The sequence below is a fragment of the Amblyraja radiata genome, chromosome 2 (assembly GCF_010909765.2).
Source record: "Amblyraja radiata isolate CabotCenter1 chromosome 2, sAmbRad1.1.pri, whole genome shotgun sequence".
In the NCBI taxonomy this organism is placed as follows: Eukaryota; Metazoa; Chordata; class Chondrichthyes; order Rajiformes; family Rajidae; genus Amblyraja; species Amblyraja radiata.
Genome location: NC_045957.1, coordinates 97,673,884 through 97,693,113, shown reverse-complemented (window position 1 = coordinate 97,693,113; position 19,230 = coordinate 97,673,884). Strand labels below are relative to the sequence as shown.

Genomic DNA, 19,230 nt, shown 5'->3' with positions numbered 1-19,230 from the left:
ACGGCATTTCAGATAATGTTGGTTGTTAATGTTGTGAAACTACCTGCTTCCACCACTCACTCAGGGTCTCCTCCCTCCTTCCTTTCGACGTTCAATCGCAGCAGAGCGTGAGCTGCGCAATTCTTTTGCCAGCTGCCGGCGTGCAGTAGTACGCATGCGTAGTCGCTGCTGTCGGCGCACAGCAGTGCGCAGGCGTAGTCCCGGTCGTCGGCTGCCGGTATGCGGTAGTACGCATGCGTATTTCCGACGTTCGGCTGCCGGCGTGCGGGGATGCGCAAGCGGAGTGCCGGCCGCCGGCTGGAGGCGCTGCTGGTGCGCAGCCGCGCTGCCGGTTGTCTGGCCAGTGGTGGCGGCGGCGCGGTGCTGGAGACTCCTATCTCTGGGACAGGGTGGTGGAGGCGGAGTCCGTGGCGGCGGCGGATCAGGTAAACAAACACAATCAGCTTTGCTGGGCCTGAGCTCAGCTGCACACGCTGGGGGGCGGAGGGTCGGTGCTCCTGCACACTACAACCCCATGTGTCCCACGAGTTGCTCCCAGGCCTAGAACCAAGGCTTTTGGTGAGGTCGAGTAAAGGCAGAGAGCTCTCAATGTATGGATCCACCAAAGGCTTGAAGTTAAATATTGGTCATTGATAAGATCTTGATTTGATTTCGAGGATGAAATAGACATGCCCTGGTCGCGTGTGGCGAGATTACAGCTGCATGTAAAAGAAAATAAACTTTTTCTCTTCTCTTCTTTATTTATCGTTTTGGTGGTTCTGTTTGATTGCAACCACCCGGATTGAGGAAGTGTCTTTTTGAAGAGGGTTAAACTAATATGAATCGAGTGCACTCCCCTGTATTCATTATATCCAAAAGGCGAGTGAGATTTTATCCATGTAAATTACATGCAGACACTAGTTCGTCAGTGAAACTTAAAATAAACAAAAACAAAAAGATACAGTAATCGATCAACAGATCAAACGGCGTCTGTGAAAAGAGAAACTTGGTTGTTGGCGTAAGACTCAATTGAATCTTGGAGAAAGACACCAATCTGAGATATTGTACATCCATTCCTCTCTACAGATGTTGCCTGACTCGCCAAGTTCCTTCAGCTGTTTGTTTTTTACTAACTGAGTTAAAGTTTCAGGTTGAAAATGCAATGAGTTTCTAGCTTCTGTTTTTATCTCATATTTCCAGCCACTGAAGTATTTTTTAAATTTTGTGATCAATAAAGAAAGATGTGCAATCATCTTTCACAACTGAAGGCAGTGTGAAAAGGCCTTTGTCCAACCATCTACCTATCAAATAACCTGCCAGGCTTTCTCCTGCCCCTCCTTTCTTCCAGATTTCTTCCTAAACCCCCCACCCCCTCAAATCAGGCTGTAGAAGGGTCTCGACCTGAAACGTCACCGATCCACATTCTCCTGAGACTGACCCGCTGAGCTACTCCAGCAGTTTGTCGTCTTTTCGTAAACCAGCATTTGCATCTGTAATTATAGAAAGATAAATGATTGTAAACACTTTTAACTGTTTCCATTTGTTATATGCCAAATTGACTATGTTTAAGTTCCTTGTTTCTACTAGTTCTCTTCCATGTCCTGGTAAATTAGCGTGCAACGATGCAAGGACATGACATGCATGACAATACAACATAAGATTCCATCAGTCGGTAGATACCAATGACCTTTCATCTTTCCATTACTACATTGTTAAAATACTCCAGCTTTCTACAGTCACAAGATAATTATCAAAATATGAAATTGTTCATTTTCAGCTGAAGTTACTTCAGTTGAAACATACAGTTGTTTATATGAAATTTGTGTCGGAGTGGCACCTTGTTTTGGTATTTGGCTATCCATGAAATAGTCTGAGTTGTAATTATAGAAAGATACATTATTGTAAGCACTTTTTTAACTGTTTCTATTTGTTATATGTCAAATTGACAGTTTAAGCGCTTAATGCAATAGTTTTGTAATGGAGAATTACCATTATTACCAGAGTCACAAGCACATGTGGATTTGTGTTTGCATTAATGGGTGCATCGCGGGATTTTGAGTTGGGAAACTAAAAAATAAATATATAAAAACTTTCTTATGACTCTCCTATTCAAGGATGTAGATGAGATTTTCGAGAACAATACAGTGATTGTGGTGAGATGGGATATTCGGGCACAGAGAAAGTTAAAGGGAGATGTAATGGAGGTAATAAAAAAATAGAGGTGTTTTAATTGGGGGATAAAAGAGAGAAAAGGGATTGATAAACTGAAAACACAGATTTTAAAATAAATGACAAAACATTCCGAGGAGTGATTTTCTTTTTAAAATTTGCCCTGTGGGTTGTTATAAACTGGAAAGTGCTGCCTGAAGAGATGTAGACGAAATTCAACAGTAACTTTCAAATGATAATTAGATATACATTTGTCAACAATTTATGGAAGATATTTGTGTGAATCTAGTTTGTTGCTGTAAACAATATAACAATGTTTTCAAAAGCATATTTTCATTTTGCTATTGTGAATGGTTAAATATTGTGACATTGTTTTCTAACTCAAACAAGTATTTTATGCATGAAAATCACACAGTGAAAGAAGGTTATTGAAATTCTAGTGCAAAATGTAAGATTTTTGTTTCTAAACGATAATGGATCTATTGAGTTATTTTGGAATTTTCTGTTTTAGAGTAGTTGCAAAACCATTTCATTGAGATTTAACCTTTTGTTTTTCTTTTGTTTTGACGTACTGTGATGTGCAGTCCAGTACTTTATATAACTGATAAACATGTCTAAAATTCACATAAAAGCTACAGAATGTGGAATTCTGCAAGGCTGTTAAGAACTCGTTTTGAGTTTCGATTAGATGAGTTGATTTGTATTTACCACTGTTTTCATATATGTGACCTCTAAAAAATTAACGTGGGAATGATTTATTTTCCCTTGCTGGTCTGTTTAGAATTGGGGATAGCAATCTAAAATGGATTGGATATTCATACTGGGCACGAGAGAAATTTCTTCGCACAGACAATGCTAAATTTTTGAAATTCTCTTCCAAAAAAGCTGTGTCAACTCTGTTGTGTATATTCAATGTACAGGTAAGTGGCACTGAGGTTAGAAATCAGCTGTCATCAACTTGTTGAATGGCAGGAAGGCACGATGGGATAATTGGGTAATTCTCTTGTAAATTATCTAACTTTTTTCTTTCCATATTTCTTTTCCCTCTTGGCTTTCTTACCGAAAAGTTTTTCTAAAAGTGTAAAAAAGGTCCTCGATAAAAGGATGAAAACAGACTATTTTCATCAGTGTAGACAGAAATGCTAGCGAAACCTAGCGGGTGAGGCAGCATCTATGGAGAGAAGGAATAGGCGATATTTCAGGTCGAGACCCTTCTTCAGACTGATGTCGGGGGGGGGGACGGGAAAAAGAAAGGAAGAGGCGGAGACAGTAGGTGTGTGGGAGAGCTGGGATCACCAAGCCAGCGCTTGGTCTAGTCGATGTAGAGAAGTTGACACCTGGAACAGCGGATGCAGTAGATGAGGTTGGAGGAGGTGCAGGTGAACCTCTGCCTCACCTGGAAAGACTGCTTGTGTCTTTGGATGGAGTTGAGGGGGGAGGTGAAGCGACAAGTGTAGCATTTCTTCTACATCGGCGAGACAAAGCGCGGGCTTGGCAATTGCTTCGCTCAACACCTCCGCTCAGTTCACACTAACCAACCTGATCTCCCGGTGGCTCAGCACTTCAATTCTCCCTCCCATTCCGAATCCGACCTTTCTATCCTGTGGCTCCTCGATTGCCAGAGTGAGGCCCAGCGCAAATTGGAATAAGAGCACCTCATATTTCGCTTGTGTAGTTTACACCCCAGCGGTATGAACATTGACTTCTCCAATTTCAGATAGTGCTTAATTTCTCCCTCCTTCCCCTTCTCCTTTCCAGCTCTCCCACAAGCCTACTATCTCCGCCTCTTCCTTTCTTTTTCCCGCCCCACCCCGACATCAGTCTGCAGAAGGGTCTCGATCCGAAACGTTGACTATTCCTTCTCTTCATAGATGCTGCCTCACCCGTTGAGTTTCTCCAGCATTTTTGTCTACCTTTTTCCAGCATCTGCAGTTCTTTCTTAAACATTTTCATCAGTGTTCTTTTTAATATTCAGACAGGCTGTATTCCAATAAGTGGTGGTGTATTTTATGTTTAAACTTTTAATATTTTACTTCCATTGTTCTTAACGTCCTTTCAAAAATGTTGTGTAGGTAACCCCTCTGTGTAAGAGAAACCACTCATATTCCCAACTTTAGTGGAAATCCTATTGAAGACAAGATTGACCTTGGCTTTGGAGCTCCTGTTTGATAATGGCAATTTTTCCATCAGATACCTACATACCCTTATGACTTGAAGGTTCTTAAATATCTTTGCAGATAGCTAAAATGGGGAGTATGGGTGTGGGTAGGAGAGGGATGGGGGAGGTTAGCTGTCAGAACTATACACTGAAATAAGAAATTCTGGGCATTATTAAAGACAAAACAACCAACATGGCAGAGATGAAGGTTGAAGACATTGTAGTACTGTGCAGTGGTTTATTTTTATACATTACAAACTTCATGGATTAATTACCAGAAGTTGGCAGAGTTGTGAACATAGAGCCCCAGAGGGTTCAGTAGTTTAAAGTGTCCTCTAAGAAATACAGCCCCCAGGATAGTTGGAAGTTTATAGCTTGGTCAACTTCGATTATCTTGACACATGTGGGAAAACCAGGTTGTCATAGATTTGCACAGCATAGAAAAAGACTCTTTCGCCCATCTCATCTGTGCTGACCATCATGTGTATCTGTGCCAATCCCACTTGTCTGCATTAATTCCATATCCCCTGTGCCTTGCTCATTGGGGACCTTGGCATTGAAGGTTCTGCACTCAGCTGGCTCTGTTCCTACCTTTCCAACAGATCCCACTTCATCTCTCTCCATAACCACACCTCTGCTACAGCCACAGTCACTCAAGGCGTTCCCCAAGGCTCCGTACTCGGCCCCCTCCTCTTCATCATCTACATCCTCCCCCTTGGTCAGATACTCCGCCACTTCAACCTGGACTTCCACTGATACGCCGATGACACCCAGATCCACCTCGGCACCAAATCCCCCCACAACCCCCCCCCCCCCCCCTCTCCCATATCAACTCCTGTTTGTCAGCTATAAAAACCTGGATGCAACATAACTTCCTCAAACTCAACAGCGATAAAACAGAATTCCTCCTCATAGGCTCCAAATCCACACTCAGCAAAATCAATAACCCCACTCTCACCATCGACTGCACCACTGTCTCCCCCATCTCCCCAGGCCCGCAACCTTGGCGTGATCTTTGATTCCACCCTCTCCCTTGAGCCTCACATCCGCCATGTCATTAAAACCTCCTTCTATCACCTCCGTAACATCGCCAAGATCAGACACTCTCTCACATCTCCCGCTGCTGAAAGACTCATCCATGCCTTCATCTCCTCCCGACTGGACTACTGCAACTCACTTCTCCTTGGCATCAGCTCCACCTACATCAACCGACTCCAACTGGTCCAGAACGCAGCCGCCCAACTCATCACCCACACCAAATCCTGGCATCACATCATTCCAGTCCTCAAACAACTTCACTGGCTTCCCATCTCCCACCGGATCACCTACAAAATCCTGGTCCTCACCTACAAAGCCCTCCACCATCTGGCCCCCCCATATCTCACTGACCTCCTCTCCCCCTACCAACCCTCACGGTCCCTCAGATCCACATCAGCCGGTCTCCTCTCCATCCACAAATCCAACCTCCGCAGTTTTGGGGACAGAGCCTTCTCTAGGGCAGCTCCCAGGCTCTGGAACTCCCTCCCCCAACTGATCCGCAATTCCGTGTCCCTCACCATCTTCCAGTCCCGCCTCAAGACCCATCTCTTCACTTCTGCCTATCCTTAGCCCCACGTCCCCCTCCCTTTTCATCTGTGCTTGAATTGCCTCATATTGTGTTTTGAATTGAATTCTGTCTTTAATTTGTGTACTTTTTATTTCATTCCGCTTACATGTTTTTCCTCTACTTGCTAAATTTTTGTAAGGTGTCCTTGAGACTCTTGAAAGGCGCCCATAAATAAAATTTATTATTATTATTATTATTCAAGTACATGTCCCGCTGGCACTTAAGTTACTGCTCCCTCCTCCACGACCCCTCTCTCAGTTCATTCAAAACTCTTAACTGCTCTTCTTTTGAAAGATATTTTATCCTGCAAATCTTCTATAAACCTGCTCCCACTCATCTTATGCCTTCTAGTTTTAGATGCCCCTACCATGGAAACATGGGAAAGACTTTCTATCCATTTACCCCTGATAGTTTAATATACCTTTGTCACTTCACAACTCAGCCTCCATTGCTTCAAGGATAACTGACCTAGCCTATTGAAACATAGAAAATAAGTGCAGGAGTAGGTCATTCAGCCCTTCGAGCCAGCGCTGACATAATCATGGCTGATCATCTAATCAGTACCCTATACCTGCTTTTTCCCCCATATAGCTTGATTCCTTTAGCCCTAACTGCGAAATCTAACCCTCTTGAAAACATCCAGTGCATTGGCTTCCACTGCCTTCTGTGGCAGAGAATTCCACAGATTCACAACTCTCTGGGTGATAAAGTTTTTCCTCATCTCAGTCCCAAATGGCCTACCCCTTATTCTTAAACTGTGACTCCCAGTTCTGGACTCCCCCAACATCAGGAACATTTTTCCTGCATCTACCCTGTCCAATCATCGAAGAAATGTATATGTTTCTATAAGATCCCCTCTCATATGTCAGTTCTGCCATCCCGGGTATTAACCTGGTGAACCTCCACTGCACTCCCTCAATAACAATAATGTCCTTCCTCAAATTAGGAGACCAAAATTGAACACAATACTCCAGGTGCGGTCTCACCAGTGCCCTGTACAACTGCTATAGGACATCCTTGCTCCTAAACTCAAATCCTCTCGCAATAAAGGCCAAAGGTAGTGGCTTTCTTCACTACCTGCTGTACTGCGTGCTTACTTTCAGAGACTGATGTACAAGCACACCCAGATCTCGTTGTACCTCCACTTCTCCTAATCTGACACGATTCACATTTGCACCTCCTCCAACCTCATCTACTGTATCCGCTGTTCCAGGTGTCAACTTCTGTACAAAGCGCAGGCTCAGCGATCGTTTTGCTGAACATCTTCACTCAGTCTGCCTTAACCTACCTGATCTCCCGATTGCTCAGCACTTTAAGTCCCCCTCCCATTCCCAATCTGACCTTTCTGTCGTGGGCCTCCTCCATTGTCAGAGTGAGGCCCTGCGTAAATTGGAGGAACAGTACCTCGTATTTTGTTTGGGTAGCTTACACCTCAGCGGTTTGAACATTGACTTCCCTAACTTCAAATAGCCCTTGCTTTCCCTCTCTCCATCCCCTCCCCCTTCCCAGTTCTCCCACCAGTCTTACTGTCTCCGACTATATTGTGCCTCTGTTCCGCCCACTCTCCTGACATCAGTCTGGAGAAGGTTCTCGACCCAAAACATCACCTATTCCTTCTCTCCAGAGATGCTGCCTGCCCCGCTGAGTTACTCCAGCATTTTGTGTCTACCTGCCATTCAGATAATAATCTGCCTTCCTGTTCTTGCCACCAAAGTGGATAACCTCACATTTATCCACACTATACTGCATCTGTCCACTCACCCAACCTATCTAAGTCACCCTGCAGCCTCATAGCATCCTCCTCGCAGCTCACACTGCCACCCAGCTTTGTGTCATCCACAAACGTAGAGATGTTATATTTAATTATCTCGTCTAAATCGTTAATTGTAAACAACTGGGGTCCCAGCACTGAGCCTTGGGACACCCAGCTAGTCACTGCCTGCCATTCTGAAAAGGACCCCTAAATTCCAACTCTTTGCTTCGTGTCTGCCAAGCAGTTCTCTATCCATGTCAATACCCTACCCCCAATACCATGTGCTCTAATTTTGCTCACTAATCTCTTATGTGGTCAAACGCTTTTTGAAAGTCCAGATACATCACATCCACTGGCTTTCCCTTATCCATTCTACTTGTTACATCCTCAAAAAATTCAAAAAGTTTAGTCAAGTATGATTTCACCTTCATAAATCCATGCTGACTTTGACAGATCCCGTCACTGCTTTCCAAATGCACTGCTATAATATCTTTAATAATCAACTCCAGCATCTTCCCCACTACCGATGTAAGGCTAACTGATCTATAATTCCCCATTTTCTCTCTCCCTCCTTTCTTAAAAAGTGGAGTTACATTGGCTACCCTCCAGTCCACAGGAACTGATCCAGTGTCGACAGAACATTGGAAAATGATCACCAAAATGATCATCCACGATTTCTAGAGCCACTTCCTTGAGTACTCTGGGATGCAGACCATCTGGACCTGGGGATTTATCTGCCTTCAGTCCCAACAGTTTACCTAACACCATTTTCTGACTAATGTGGATTCCCTTCAGTTCCTCCCTCCCACTTGATCCTTGGTCCCCTAGTATTTCCAGGAGATTGTTTGTGTCTTCCTTAGTGAAGACAGAACGAAAGTACTCGTTTAAATGTTCTGCCATTTCCTTTTTTGAATTATAATTTCACCTGTCTCTGTAAGGGACCTACATTTGTCTTCACTAATCTTTTCCTTTTTACATACCCATAGAAACTTTTACAGTCTATTGAATTTCTCATAATCTAAGCCCTACAATCAAGGCAACATTCTTACAAATGATTTCTTCACCCCGTCTAGCTTAAACACACCTTTTCTCCTGTGTGGTATCAGGAACTGCACAATAGTCCAAGTATGGCCAAACCAATGTTTTGTACAACTGTAACTCTTGTACTCGGTGCCTCATCCTATGAAGGCAAGTAGGCCATGCACTGCCTTCACTTCCTGTTTACATTTATTGTCACTTTCAGGGACATACAGTAAACCCTCAATTTAACGGATCTCTTTATAATGGATTTCTATCATACAGGACTGCCCTACTGAAAGCGGCCCACGCCACCCCCGGCTTGGGCCGTCTCCCCTACCACTCACAGCGCCAATCACCCGTGACGCCACCAGCACGCGCTGCCTCCCCCGGCGCAGCCGCTTGCTCTGCCACCCTCGCCACTTGCAGCACCTGTCGCCTGTGCTGCCCCCATCCCGCATCGCCCTGCTCGCAGCGCTGGTCGCTCATGTTGTCTCCCCCGCCGCTTTCTGCGCTGAACAACTGCACTGCTCTCGGCTTGCACCGTCACCCATGCCACTTGCAGCGCCGGCCACTCGCGTCACCTCCGGGCCGGTCCAACAGCTGCCACCACTGGAACCGCTTTGAAAGCGTCTGGACCTGATCTACCTATCCATGTTCTCAAAACCTGGCTGTTGATCTGGGTCATCTTCAACCTCTTATTGCTAAGGATCGAGGTTCCTACTTGCTTTAAAAAAGCATCAGTAATAACAGTGCCCAAGCAAAGTAAGGTGACACGCCTGGATGGTGGAGCTAATGTTTGTTGGTGGTGAAGGGCTTTAAGAGGTTGGTTGTGGCATCTATCAAGTCTAACCTTAGCAAGAACATGGACATGCTACAGATTGAATACCATCACTGAAGATCCAAAGGGGATGCGATCTCGCTGGCTCTGCACTCCACCCCCAACAATCTACTCCCTTGCTACCCATAACGTCCTAGGATAAACCTGATCAGGTGCCAGGAATTTATACACCTGCATGCTTGTCACAATCTCCAACACCTGCCCCTAACTACCATGTCCCTTCTCCACAGTATGTACAGACTAGAAGTATTCATTTAAGATTACACATAACATGCAAATTTGATTCTTAAGGGGACCCTTCTCTCTCCCCACCTATCTTTTTACTCTTTACATGCTTACAGAATCTTTTGGGATTATCCTTTATCATGTCTGCCAGGAATATTTTATTGCCCCTTTTGCCCTCTTTATTTCCTCCTTTTGTGTTTTGCATCAAGGGACTTGTTTGACCTAGCTGCCTATACCTGATATATGCCTCATTTTTCTTGACCAAATCCTTAATATCCCTCGTTTAACAAAGTGGCAGTCATGCTCTTCACTCTAACGAGCATTGCTGATCCTGACTCTTTTAAAAGACTCCCACGTGTCAGATGTCCCTTTACCTGTAAACAACTGTCCCAATCAACTGTTGAGAATGCCTGTCTGACACTATCACAATTGGTCTCCCAATTTAGGATTTCAACTTCAGGGACAGATCACTTTTTCCATCTTGAAACTAATAGAAGTTGAGGGAACACTTATCCCAAAATGTTCCCCAACAGACTTCTCAAACCACTTGCTCAGTCTCATTTCGTAAGAGGTGGTTTATTTAATTACTTGTCAATTAGTGGAAAACTTGTATTAAAAGAAACATACAAAATATATTAATGTCAAATATTAAAGTTTGTTATTTAAAGAAGTATTTCCCATCCAATTCATGCAATAGTTTTGTTAACAATGGGAAAGGTACTTATTGTCGCAAGAGCCAAATGATCCTGAAATACCCTGTAGATTTACTGTGTGGGATTGGCTTTGCCTATGACAAGTAGCCATTTCGGCAAAGTATTAGTGGATATCTGGGTCTTATGGAGGCACACTCTAGAATATGTCAGCAACATCAAAAGATGAATTTGACGAAACAGTATATGATATATGCTAAGTATTGCTTTCTGGATCATAGAATCATAGAATCATAGAAAGTAGGTGCGAGAGTAGACCATCAGGTCCGTCGAGCCCGCACCGCCATTCACTCATGGCTGAACACTAAACAGACACACTTACCCACAAACAGTAGACACAAGACACAGAACACAAGACACTACCCTCCCCTCTATACCGCTATCACCCCTCTTCACCCCAAGAACCGCGTGATCTCCTGGGGGAGGCAAAAAACCGGATAAAAACCCAGGTCCAATTCGGGAAAAGAAATCCGGGAAATTCCTCTCCGACCCCAATCCAGGCGATCGACACTTGTCCAGGAGATCACTCAGGTCTACTATACTAACCATACCTAGGTCCATATCCCTGCCCTCTCCCCGTAGCCCCTTATCCCCTTGGCAGCTAAAAAACCATCTATTTTTGACTTAAATAAATTTAACGTTACTGCTTCCACTGCTCCCTGGGGCAGTGAATTCCACAAACTAACCACCCTCTGGGTGAAGAAGTTCTTCCTCATCTCAGTTTTAAAAGAGCCCCCCCTCACTCTGCAACTATGTCCCCTAGTTCTAGCCTCCCCGATCATTGGGAACATCCTCGGTGCATCTACCCTTCCTTTCCGTTTTTGCCCCTTTTACATCTAGAGCTTTATCTTCACACATTCTGGATCCTCCTGTCACATTTTGATTTTCCGCTTCCCTAGCCTCCCTTAGCTCACTGTACCCTTACTAAATCACTGTACCTTTAACCAAAAAGCAGAAATGCTAACCTGAGGTTGCACCCAATCAGCTGCTTCCTCTAGTCTGCTCCCACCAATCAGCGGCTTCCCCAGAAACCCTCCCTATGGAGTGTGGAACGTTACGGGATTTGGTAAGCTCTGACCCTCCACCGCTGTCTCCAACGGTCCTGGGTCTCCGCGAGAACAAGCCCCGTGCCCGACCCAAGCCCTCACCGCTCTGACCCTCCACCGCTGTCTCCAACGGTCCTGGGTCTCCGCGAGAACAAGCCCCGTGCCCGACCCAAGCCCTCACCGCTCTGACCCTCCACCGCTGTCTCCAACGGTCCTGGGTCTCCGCGAGAACAAGCCCCGTGCCCGACCCAAGCCCTCACCGCTCTGACCCTCCACCGCTGTCTCCAACGGTCCTGGGTCTCCGCGAGAACAAGCCCCGTGCCCGACCCAAGCCCTCACCGCTCTGACCCTCCACCGCTGTCTCCAACGGTCCTGGGTCTCCGCGAGAACAAGCCCCGTGCCCGACCCAAGCCCTCACCGCTCTGACCCTCCACCGCTGTCTCCAACGGTCCTGGGTCTCCGCGAGAACAAGCCCCGTGCCCGACCCAAGCCCTCACCGCTCTGACCCTCCACCGCTGTCTCCAACGGTCCTGGGTCTCCGCGAGAACAAGCCCCGTGCCCGACCCAAGCCCTCACCGCTCTGACCCTCCACCGCTGTCTCCAACGGTCCTGGGTCTCCGCGAGAACAAGCCCCGTGCCCGACCCAAGCCCTCACCGCTCTGACCCTCCACCGCTGTCTCCAACGGTCCTGGGTCTCCGCGAGAACAAGCCCCGTGCCCGACCCAAGCCCTCACCGCTCTGACCCTCCACCGCTGTCTCCAACGGTCCTGGGTCTCCGCGAGAACAAGCCCCGTGCCCGACCCAAGCCCTCACCGCTCTGACCCTCCACCGCTGTCTCCAACGGTCCTGGGTCTCCGCGAGAACAAGCCCCGTGCCCGACCCAAGCCCTCACCGCTCTGACCCTCCACCGCTGTCTCCAACGGTCCTGGGTCTCCGCGAGAACAAGCCCCGTGCCCGACCCAAGCCCTCACCGCTCTGACCCTCCACCGCTGTCTCCAACGGTCCTGGGTCTCCGCGAGAACAAGCCCCGTGCCCGACCCAAGCCCTCACCGCTCTGACCCTCCACCGCTGTCTCCAACGGTCCTGGGTCTCCGCGAGAACAAGCCCCGTGCCCGACCCAAGCCCTCACCGCTCTGACCGCTGGATCAAAACTTGTGCTGAAGTACATGTTCATCTTGATATGTGTTCTGAATGGCTTACTGGAAAATGGAAAGTGTCTACTGAGTGGAAAGATAGGAGAAAACACATTAGGCTAATTGGTCTGTAATTCCCTGGTTTCTTGTAAAAATGACATCATTTTTTAATTCGAAGATCAGCTTCCTCCTGAACTAAGACATTTTAAAAAAAGGTTATTGTTAAATCTTCTATAATTATTGCATTTTCTTTAAAATTCTGGGAGGAAACTACTTGGGCCATGTCACTTTCCTTGTTATTTTTCGGTCTGAACGAAATTTCGTGCCTTGCAGTCATACATATAATAAAAATAACAAAAACACACAATAAACACAAATTTAACATCTACCACAGTGAGTTCACCAGGCACCTCCTCACTGTGATGGAAGGCAAAAGTCTTAAAGTCTTTGTCTCTTCCCTCCTTGTTCGGCTCTTCCCTCCTTGTTCTCCCTCTGCTCTGAGGCGATCCAGGCTTCCGATGTTGTGACCCCGCCGGGTGATGGCAAGTAAGTCAGTCCCGCGGCTGAATCCGAGCTCCGCGAGCGGGCCGGTTCAAACTCCGCGGCCCAGGGTGGTCGAAGCTGCCGCCCTCAAGTCCAGCAGACAAAGCTGTTGTTGCGGGAGCTCCGGAAAAACAGGTCACCAACCTGTGACCTGCGAGCTCCCGACGATGTCGTCCACTGGGCCCGCGGCTGAGCCTCCAAAGTCGGGTCGCCGCCGCCACAGCCCCGAAGTCGGGTCCGCCGCCGGAAAGCCGCCACAGCTCCGAAGTCGGGCCTCCGCTGGAAAGCCGCCACAGCTCCGAAGTCGGGTCGCCGCCGCCGGAACGCCACCACAGCTCCGAAGTCGGGCCAACGCCGGAACGCAGCCACAGCTCCGAAGTCGGGCCGCCGCCGGAACGCCGCCACAGTCCCGAAGTCAGGTTCCGCTGCCGGAACGCCGCCACAGCCACAAGGCTGCCAGTTCCGCCATTAGGCCTCAGCGGAGACGGAGACAGGGGATACGACAAGAAAAAGTCACATCCCCCCGAAGGAAGAGACCAAAAACATGTATCTCCCACCCCACCGCCACTTCCGGGTCTTCCGTTTCATTGCCCATCCCTAATTTGGATTCAGGAACCGCTTCTTTTCTGCTGTTATCAGACTATGAAATGGTCCTCTCATAAGCTAGGATGTAGTGCCGATCTTTCAACTTACCTCATTGTGGATCTTGGACTTTCCTCAGTAACTGGAACACTATAATTCTGTAATAGTATTATTCTCTGGATTTTTCTCTTTGTTCCACCTATTATACTTGCGAGTGGTTTATTGTACTCGGAAATAATATTGATGTCAGGATAACACCCAAAGACTCTCTGTATCTCGGTATGTGTGACAATAATAAAGCAATACTAATATCAATTGCCCACATGAGGTTTAGGTGAACTGTTGCAACCCTACTAAATGTACTCCAAATAGTACTGTTAAGTGAACGATTCCAGATTTTAGACACTACAACAATGATGAAATGGTGCTATATTTCCAACTTGTAGATGAACATGAAAGACCCATAACTTCAGACAACAAGGACAAGGACAATTCAATATTCTGAAAGAAAAGTCTGATGTCACCAACTATCATTTGCTTCTATGTTTCTTAAATAAATGATAGTTTGGTGACTTTTCTTTCAGAATATTGTAGGTTATAGGCGAAATGGAAGACTATATAAAAGGTGCTTCAGTTCCGAGATCCTGATAAATACAGAGCAAGGCGAGATGATTGCACGATTAATTTGTCAATGAGGAAAATATCATTTTGTTTTAAAGGTATGCGTTTGAAATAGAGAAGTAGGTAAAGGAGGTGGAGGAGTTGCCCTACACGTTGATGTAATCACAAAGGGATCCCAAGGTAACCCACACGAAACAGCACCTATCTATGTTCTCCAGAGATGTAGCCTGAGCATCCAGCACTTTGTGTCCTTTTGTAAGGTGCAGAGAATACTGACTGGTTGCATCTTAGCCTGGTTTGGACATTCAAATGCTCAGAAACAAAAGGCAGAAAGTGGTGGACACTACAGTCCATCACTGGAAGGCAGCTAATATCACAGATCCACATCACCCTGGCCTTCTTACTGCTATCATCAGGAAGAATGTATCAGAGTCTGAGAACCATTACCTCCAGTTTCAAAAACATCTTGCTCCTATCAACCTCCAACCTAATTTGAGGAAGGACATCCTTGTGATTGAAGCAGTGCAGCGTAGGTTCACGAGATTGATCCCTGGGATGGCGGGACTGTCATATGAGGAAAGATTGAAAAGACTAGGCTTGTATTCACTGGAGTTTAGAAGGATGAGGGGGAATCTTATAGAAACATATAAAATTATAAAAGGACTAGACAAGCTAGATGCAGGAAAAATGTTCCCAATGTTGGGCGAGTCCAGAACCAGGGGCCACAGTCTTAGAATAAAGGGGAGGTCATTTAAGACTGAGGTGAGAAAAAACTTTTTCATCAGAGAGTTGTGAATTTATGGAATTCCCTGCCACAGAGGGCATTGGAGGCCAAGTCACTGGATGGATTTAAGAGAGAGTTAGATAGAGCTCTAGGAGCTAGTGGAGTCAAGGAATATGGGGAGAAGGCAGGCACGGGTTATTGGTAGGGGACGATCAGCCATGATCACACTGAATGGTGGTGCTGGCTCGAAGGGCTGAATGGCCTCCTCCTGCACCTAGCTTCTATGTTTCTAATCACCCTGCACAACCCTAGCAACAACCCTGCCTCAGCACCAAACCACTGTGCTTTGCACTATACTTGTTGCTTTACACACTTTAGTATTTGTATGATCATATATAGTTTACTTAGAATTATTAATCATTTATTGTTTAGTTTAGAGGTACAGCGTGGAAGCATGCCCTTCGGCCCACCAAGTCGACGCCGACCAGCGATCACCCGCACACTAGTTCTATCTTACACACTAGGGACAATTTACAGAAGTCAATTAACCTGCAAACCTACATGTCTTTGGAATGTGGGAGAAAACCGGGGCACTCAGAGAAAACCCATATGGTCACAGGAAGAAAGTACAGACTCTATACAGTAGTCAGGATCGAACTCCGGTCTCTGGCACTATAAGGCAGCCATTCTATCGCGGCGCCACTGTGCCGCCCTTGTGTATTATTCTATCTTTGTTTTTTGTTATTTTTGCACCCGATGTGTCTGTCGAGCTGTAGCAAATAAGTGTTCAGATTTAAGTACATATGCCAAATATATACACTTGATTCTTGACTTTTGTGACTAATGATGCACTTGAAAATGTGAACAAAGTGAGTGATTTGATATTATGTGCAATTTTCAGAACTTCATTCCATGTCTCTCTCATCTTAACCATAGTGATTTCAATTATGAAAAAAGCAGTGAATCTATGCTTTTTGGGATAAGTTACCAGAGCTGAAATAGAACTGGAAGATAACTGGTTTTTAATTCAATTCAATTCAATTCAACTTTAATGTCATTGCACAAATACAAGTATGGGTACAACGAAATGCAGTTTAGCATCAGTCCGTAGTAATAGTGCAATATAGAAATAAAAATACAGAATAATCAAACAATGTGGACGGAGAGACTGGAGAAATCTATCGGCGGGACTCCGAGTTCAGCAATGTGATGGTATTATTGTAGAAGCAGTTCCTCATCCTACTAGTACGAGACCTGAGGCTCCTGTACCGCCTCCCTGATGGGAGGAGGGCAAACAGTCCATGGTTGGGGTGGGAGGGGTCTTTAATGATCTTCCCGGCCCGTCTCAGACACCGTTTGAGGTTTTAAGGTTGTACCTTATTAAAGTTTATGCAAGTCGTTGAAATAAGGAGAGAGTTATTCGATACTTCAAAAAGCCTGGAGCATTTATAGAAATATAGTTGCTGAGATGAATGGTATATCATGAAACAACACTTAGAGGCAGCTTTACCAAAGTCCTTACCAAGGCTTAAATTTATGCTGCTCTTTTTAAAGATGGACATTGCTGTTCTTTCAAATGCATTCATTTTTTGTTTTGTTTTAATTAATCTTAACATGTCAAGAATGTAGTAGCTTTGTTTTAAATATAGTTGTTGAGTCTTTCTCGCATTTTTCTATATAGTTTATAAGGTGATGTGATGCTTTGGTGAGATTTCTTCTTTGGTTTTGCCTGATGGATGACCTTGGCTTGTAATTGGAGCTTGGTCCTGATGAGGCCAGAACTGGCAGTGCAATGGGAGTGGGAGTGGTTGTAGGATGGAGGTGAAGTGGGGGAATACAATTTTAAAATGTGGTTCAATGTGCAACAGAAAACTAGAATTAAGACTGAGCTCTTGAGGCACAAAGCTTAAGTATAAGCTGGCCATTTTCGTGAAAATTATTTCTGCTGCGCTAGTGGAGATATAATAATAATAATTATAATAATACATTTTATTTATGGGCGCCTTTCAAGAGTCTCAAGGACACCTTACAAAAATTGAGCATGTAGAGGAAAAACATGTAAGGGGAATGAAATAAATAGAGACATGACTAGTACACAAAGTAAAGACAGAATTCAATACAAAACACAGTATGAGGCAATTAATGCACAGATGAAAAGGGACGGGGACGTGGGGCTAAGGATAGGCAGAGGTGAAGAGATGGGTCTTGAGGCGGGACTGGAAGATGGTGAGGGACACGGAATTGCGGATCAGTTGGGGGAGGGAGTTCCAGAGCCTGGGAGCTGCCCTGGAGAAGGCTCTGTCCCCAAAACTGCGGAGGTTGGACTTGTGGATGGAGAGGAGACCGGCTGATTTGGATCTGAGGGACCGTGAGGGTTGTTAGGGGGAGAGGAGGTCAGTGAGATATGGGGGGGCCAGATGGTGGAGGGCTTTGTAGGTGAGGACCAGGATTTTGTAGGTGATCCGGTGGGAGATGGGAAGCCAGTGAAGTTTTCTGAGGACTGGAGTGATGTGATGCCAGGATTTGGTGTGGGTGATGAGTCGGGCGGCTGCGTTCTGGACCAGTTGGAGTCGGTTGATGTAGGTGGAGCTGATGCCAAGGAGAAGTGAGTTGCAATAGTCCAGTCGGGAGGAGGTGAAGGCATGGATGAGTCTTTCAGCAGCAGGCGGTGTGAGAGAGGGTCTGAGTTTGGCGATGTTGCGGAGATGAAAGAAGGAGGTTTTAATGCTTGGGGAGATGGGGAGACAGTGGTGCCGTCGATGGTGAGAGTGGGGTTATTGATTTTGCTGAGTGTGGCTTTGGAGCCTATGAGGAGGAATTCTGTCTTATCGCTGTTGAGTTTGAGGAAATTATGTTGCATCCAGGTTTTTATAGCTGACAAACAGGAGTTGATATGGGAGAGGGGGGGGTTGTGGGGGGATTTGGTGCCAAGGTAAATCTGGGTGTCATCAGCGTAACAGTGGAAGTCCAGATTGAAGTGGCGGAGTATCTGACCAAGGGGGAGGATGTAGATGATGAAGAGGAGGGTGCCGAGTACGGAGCCTTGGGGAACGCCTTGAGTGACTGCGGCTGTAGCAGAGGTGTGGTTGTGGAGAGAGATGAAGTGGGATCTGTTGGAAAGGTAGGAACGGAGCCAGCTGAGTGCAGAGCCTTCAATGCCGAGGTCTTTGAGTCTGGTGAGCAGGATGTTATGGTTCACTGTATCGAAGGCTGCGCTCAGGTCGAGGAGGATGAGGATGTTGAGGGAACCAGTGTCAGCAGAGGTGAGGAGGTCGTTGAGGACTTTGAGGAGAGCAGTTTCTGTGCTATGGAGGGGGCGAAAGCCAGATTGGAGGGGTTCAAGTAGGTTATACGCAAGGAGGTGGGAATGAAGTTGCGACGCAACGATACGCTCCAGGGTTTTTGAAAGAAAGGGGAGGTTTGAGATTGGGCGGTAGTTAATGAGAGAGGAGGGATCAAGACCAGGTTTCTTTAAGATTGGTGTAACGGCAGCAGTTTTGAAAGCGGAGGGGACAATTCCTTGGGACAATGAGGAGTTGAAGAGATTAGTGAGGTAGGGGCAGAGAACGGGGAGGCAGGACTTCAACAGGGGAGTGGGGAGAAGGTCGAGGGAGCAGGTAGTGGGTTTGGAAGAGCTGATGAGTTTGGAGATTTCAATAGGGGTGACCAGGTCAAACTGGGAGAGGAAGCAGTGTGGAGGAGGGGTAAGGAGGTCAGTGGAGATGTTGAAAGGAGGGGCCTTGGTAGGTATAGGCATATGAACATTAAAATATTGAGATGAGAAAGACAATAGAACAGTGAGAGATTTTTGCCGGGACACTTGAGTTCGGGTGAGAATCTTTTTACTGTTTAGAGGTTTTGGTCCTTAGATGAGTGCATCAAGTTTAATGAATTTGAATCACGGAATCAGAGAAAATAATTGTCACAATAAAAAGCAGTTTAACTCGTGTCCATTTTGATCGGAAAAGAGCTGGTGAGCCTTGTAGGTCTTGGTCTGCAACTTTTCAGGTCGTGGCTGTTCTAGTGCATTATAAGACACTTACTTTGAATAAACTGAGGATTTCTACATCAGACAATGAATTCCAGCCCCCACTAGTACTTCTAACAATTATTTTGTAAATCA

At 46.1% G+C, this 19,230-nt stretch overlaps 1 protein-coding gene across 2 annotated transcripts in view; it reads left to right on the top strand.

Annotated features, from left to right (window-relative positions):
- Nucleotides 1–306: 306 nt before the first annotated feature.
- tbc1d5 (TBC1 domain family member 5) overlaps nt 307–19,230 on the top strand; it is a 422,753-nt gene continuing 403,829 nt past the window's right edge. The window contains exon 1 of one of the 2 annotated variants that reach the window (XM_033050914.1): nt 307–425. The gene's annotated coding sequence lies outside the window, so the exon portion shown is untranslated. The remainder of the gene's footprint in view (nt 426–19,230) is intronic. The other variant, XM_033050922.1, reaches the window with a different exon arrangement.